This window comes from Triticum urartu, chromosome 7 (assembly GCF_003073215.2).
Source record: "Triticum urartu cultivar G1812 chromosome 7, Tu2.1, whole genome shotgun sequence".
Classification (NCBI taxonomy): Eukaryota; Viridiplantae; Streptophyta; class Magnoliopsida; order Poales; family Poaceae; genus Triticum; species Triticum urartu.
Window position 1 is genome coordinate 554,555,085 of NC_053028.1, and position 6,199 is coordinate 554,561,283.

Genomic DNA, 6,199 nt, shown 5'->3' on the forward strand with positions numbered 1-6,199 from the left:
GCCTCTTTGGGTTTTTTTATATTAGTATATAGATATATAGATATATAGATATAAACTAGCAAAAATGCCCGTGCGTTGCAACGGGAGATAGAAAAATAGCTCAGGTCCTTAGTTAAGACCCGCTCCCTGGCGCAGATCCACGCCCTCTATTTCAACACGGCATCTCATCCATATCGCAGCTTATTTTCCTTCCCTCCGTGCCGTTGGCATGTGTATGTGATAAACATCTCTAACAGACATTTAAGTGTGTAAGTTCCAGAACGTGAGACATTTACAATGTCAAGAACATTGTAAAAATCGTTGGCGATAGCTAGCGGCACTTGCAGGGAGTAGGAGAGGAGGATGAAGAGGTGGATGGGACAATGGTGCGGTTGCAACCGATATCGATGATGATCTGTTGATTCAGGAAGGAGGCAAAGGCAGCATGGGAAGGGCAGATGACTTAGGAGAAACACATGGGTGGGAGTGGGATAGGAGACATTTGATAAAAATGGCACACATTTCCTTGCATAGTACACTTTTCTTTTGTCTTTGACAAAAAGGCACATGTTTGATATATAGTTGGATAAAATGACACAACTGAGTTCTCCCTCTATTTTGAGATGTGGGACCACCCGCCACATTTCTTTGAACAATTTTGCACTTTGTCAATTCCTTTACACTGGCTTAGTATGGTTCGATCAGAGGCCATCGTAATTGGTTGAAGCGCAGGTGTTGCTGTGGCCTTTCCTGGCGCTCCGCTCGCTCCACACACTGCTACGTCGCCCCAAAGTCTTCTCCCGTGTCTCCAAAACAATTGCTGCCAAAATTTGGATTGCATCAAGGACAAAACACTTCAACCATACAATGCTACAGGCAGCAGCTACAACCACCCATTGTACACAACAAAGCAGCCAAAGCAAAACATCAAGTCAACTATTGCAAAACTGTAGAGGTAAAAAAATAGTTGTCACGACGAGAAGCCACTGTGCAGCTCCTCTCTTCACTACCATTCCGCTCATAAATTGTCTTCGCCCCCCTACTCTACAGTCGAAATAAAGTAGAGAGCTTTGCTGGGAATAAGAGAAGCTTACGATCTTTGTTTCTGAAGAAAAAACTCGATGCCCTTCACAATTGCATATGTGCAGTTTACAGTAAAGCGACAACTTAGTTATAACTACCAGGAAGAAAACCACAATCAATAGATAAGCTAACAATGCAGCTATGAAAAAAACATGGACCCTTTTCAAGTTGAAGAAGTAGTAGTTCTACGCTGCAACATCTAGTGGGTTCAGAAATTATTTGAAGTTTTACATATATATGATCCACTTCAAATAATTCAAGAAATAAAAGCCTGATTCTGTCTTCAACACTTTGAAATTCTCACCCTAGCTCATCATATCATTATTTCTTACTGCACTTACGGGCAGGCTAGATGTATATGATGGTACATGCATGCTATACATACCATTCACCTAACAAAGTATAGAAAGTCATCTTAGAAGTTTATCCCGCCAAGCACAAATACTGTATGATGAATCAGACGCCAAAATTTTATTTGATTAGGGGGTTACCTCTAGAAATAGCAGCACACAAGACGATAACTGCCTATGCCAGTTATGAAGAAATTCAGCTGCTGTGACATTACCTATTGAGCATGACCAACGTTGCCTACGTTCACCTCAACTTGGTGGCCACCATGTCAGACGATGACCCATAGACGACCCTCACCTTCAACTCTATCTGCAGAAAATCAACTTGGTGGGTAGAGGTAGCAACTGAACAAATGGAAAAATAGCAGCAGACAGTAGAATGGTAACAGAGGTATTGAAGCAAACTGTACACAAAGTTGCAAACCCATCCAGATGAAGTAGTCTATAAGTAGTTACAGATTGTACCGAGCTGGCATTAAAATTGAAACCCAAAGCAGACAAACAATTTCTTTCAGAAGGAAAAGAAATCACTATTATAACTGACTCCATGACATTTATAAAAAAGAAGTGAAAAGAAAATAAATGTACTGCTGAATAAAATAAGATATCTACAAATTTAACAGTACCGGCACTACATGTAAGGCCACATTGATTCAATTGATACGAACGTTCAGCATTTCCTACGAAAATGTCTAAAGCAGTAAAGCTTATAGCATGAAAGCTGAACATTGGATTAAAACAATGATGTGAGAATAGCATTTTTTTCCGCTAGATCCATAACCGTAGAAAACAATCCAATTGATTGTATCATTACTTTAATGAACTAACTGAGAAGTAGTATTACTTAAGAACTCCGTATAATCAAGATGAAAACATGTACAGCTAACATTTTTGTAACCAAAACCAATAAAGTGTCAACATTTCCCGGATCCATAGACATAAGAACATACTGGACTAATACCCACTTTAGTGTGGCATTTGCAAGATATTCATCAAAAAGGACCATAAAGAGAGCTTACCCATTCCACCTCTAGACAGTACAGTTAGATCTTTAGCTTAAGCTTAATATCTGAACTGCAAATGTAAACACGACACTCATGATAACAGATGAGCATGTCAACCTACTTGCCTAGAACCAATACAGAATTCACATATACCATCGACCCTGTTTTGTAATGAAGATCTGGACACTAAAACCTGAAAAAGTAGTACATTTAACTGAAGTTTAGGGTTGCATGAGCAATAATAAGAACAAGCCTGACACCTTGAGGATTCACATGTGTCTACAGTAATACATATAAATGAAGCACTCTATTGTAAAAACTAAAAATAATAATTGAATATCAAATTCTTTGTGTCTTGACATCAAGAAAGGAAACTAAGCAATGGTGAGGTCGAATATAAAAATTCAATATAGAAAGCATCATTGTTGTAAGTCCGTTTATTGTAGCAATTAGGCTAATGTGCAGGATCAATCAGCTAAAACTCGCAGTCGAGGGCCCACTTGACCAGCTTTCCAACAAGCGTCGTGTCTTGGATGCGCGGCTTAGTACTGTCACAGGTGGAGCGGTTAATCAGAATTTTTTGAAACAATAAGAGATAGAACAGTCTCTGTATAATTATTCAAGGAAAGTCTGTTGAGCAGTTAATACGGACGACACATCAAACTACAATGCATCCATAGTATATGACAACCAAAGACATTCGCATAATCTGGAAGACAACTATGCTATCATATTGATGAAGAAGGGAAGAAAACATAGGAAATCTGAACTCACATCATTATACTGTTTAGGCTTCGCTTCCTTCTTTCTACCACGTCCTTTTTTCAGCTCTTCTACAGGTTCATCTTCTTCTTCCACTTCAACAACTTTCTCTGACAGATAACACCATCAATGTCAGCAACCAAGATGAAAATAAGCAAAACATTGTTCAGCACACAGTGAGAGAGATAGCCAAGGTACATTTGTGACATGATCAATCTTTTCAAGTAGAAATTCAGAATAGAGTTGTGTCTTTGTGAGCAGATCATCCAACTTGCCTTCAGATCAAAAGCCCCCTACCTTGCAGCTTTTCTTCCCGGCCTCTTCTTCTGCCTCTACCTTGCGCTGGGTCTGACACAAACATAGAGATGGGTAGTGGCACGAGGCGGAGTTGCAGGGCTGCCTTCCTGGGTCGGCCGCTTGGTGTGGGTGCCCGCCTCAGCCTACCTGCTTTTCCCCTACCATTGATGATATTTCTCCCGACGACCACAGCGAAACCATTGATCTGCCAAGACAAACATAAACTAATAATCTGAACTTTGTACCAATTACTCACTGATAAACACAATGTACCAGATGGCAATGGCATCGAGAAAAATCATTCGCCTTCATGCACGTGCAATGCAGTTCATAACTGCGATTTATCCCCCATCATATGCTCCAAGGCATAATATTACGTTTAGACTAAAAGGACATGCAACTTTGTTTTCATCAAGGAACTGAATGATGTCAATTCCATACCGCAAGTTTCTTCGGTTCAAGAACAACTAACACCAAGGGAGTTCAGCAAAGATTCTACATAACATTATCAAAAGATCAGTCCTAGCTTTTTCAAGCGGAACAAATACGAATATTGTAGGAAAAAAGTTCAGTAACAAAAAGAGATTGTATTTTACCTTGGAAAATTAGGATCCTGTATGAGCATCAATTGCGTTGAACGGATCATGGAACAAATAGTTGTCAGCATACTGATACAATGCTCGGGCTACCGGAATCCTTTGTTTCTGCCTGCCACTAAGAGTGCAGCCTCACTCTCCAATGACTTTGATCTCCAAGTATTTCTTTAGCGAATACCACTCAAGGACCCTGCCATACTTCTCACTCTCCATCTCCTTGCCGAGCAGTATGTTGTCCTGAGTTTTGCCACTGTATCCATGTCGTGTGGCTGACATATGCCATTGTTCTGCAAGTCTTGGCCTCTCCTAATAGCTTTGGCACCATACCAAGAATTCAAGTGAGCAAACTTGATTTTCCAGAGCCGACCGTCCCACAGAGTGCAACACGCATGCCTTGCTGAGCTTGAAAATTCAGATCCTTCAGCGTTGGTATCTCAGGTGAGCCATCCCAGGAGAAGCACCCATTGCTGACCTCAATTGCAACATTGGAGCTACCACTTGGTAGCCTATGTATATCATCCATCAACAACTCCTCAAGGCATAGGAAAACATCTGGATTATCCTGAGATGATAAAGCCAACATAAAGTAGATTGCCATTCTGCAATAATTAAAATCAAGACTCTATCTCAGCAAATTACCATGTTGCAAAGAAGAAGAATGTAACATCCCAAATTTTCAATTTGGAATGTTATACATTAGATCATCATGCATATCATATTTTATTTTGCTTTTGGTTTTGATCCTAGAAAATCCTAAGCAACTCAAGGACCCACGGAGAGAGTTGGGGATTTCGTTATTTACATATTTGAGTTTTCTCAAATTTTGTAAACAGGATCATTTGATTTTATTTATTTTATCATCAATTATTTCTATTACAAAAATATGAAAGAGGGAATAAAATGACTTTCCCAAAATATATAAATATTGAGGATTTAATAAAAAAATCAAATAAGATTTATTTCGGAGTTTTTCGGTATTTTTAATTGAATTTAGGAAAAATGCGCGTTTTTCAAAGTTATAGTTTGGGCCCAGATAAATGTTCACTTAATCGGGCTTGATTTTAGAAACTTGGGAAAATTTATTTCGTGATTTTTGGAGTCCGTTTAGTATTTCTTTCTATTTTTCTTCCGAGCGTAATTATTAAAAAAAATGAAACCGACTATGGGCCATACCCGAGCGGGACTCCGCCCGGGGCGCCTTTATATAGCGCCGCACCCGAGCCCCCAGCGCACACCAGCCCCGCGCCCGATCCGCCGCCGCCGGAGCAGCGCGCCACCCGAGGTTCTCCGCCGCCTCGACTTCCGTGCCGAAATTTTTTTTAATTTTTTTTTCTCGTCGGTTTTATTTTCGAATTTTTTTATTTATTATTTTAAATTTTTTTATTTTAATTATTTTCGGATTAGGTTAATTACCGATTAATCTGTTCGTCGTTTTTCTTTTTCGTCGGATTTTCCGCGGTTATTTTCTGATCGTGATTTCTGATCCGATTTTCGTTTTAGTATAACTTTTCGCTCGTTTATCGGAATCAGGCGATTCAAGAGCCTGGAGTTTCGTCTCGAAACCCTCTTTCCGAATAATCAACTTAAACATGTTTTTGCTACTGTAAAATTTGACTTAGATCCAGATTACTAGAACGAAGTTGTTTTCTTTCGCCGTTTGACTTTTTTTGCTTCGTTCGATTTGATTCTTTTTGCAAACCAGGGTTCTTAAGTTGAACTTTCTGGTTAGATCTTCTATTTGAGTTTTACCTGTGCATTAGATGAGTACTTATTGTATGCTTGTTTGTTTGTCTGCGATAGAATATCCGGAGTGCACCGCCTGTTAATTTGAATCTCTAGGTTTCGCAGATCATCAGCAAGGCAAGTAACACTTTGATCATACCTTTTTCTACAACCCAGTTTTTCTTGCATTAGATCAATCCTCACACATTGCATGATTAGGATCTAATTAAATTGTGGGATGAGAAGTAGATGAGGTAGTACCTATTACCTGTTTATTATCAAACCTTTGGGAGTTACTTCTACGTTTGCTTATTATGCCATGCTATGCTAGTAGACGTGGATTGGGTGAGTGATATCCATGACAGATGTGAGATTGATAATTAATGGTTTATCTAAGGTGGTAACC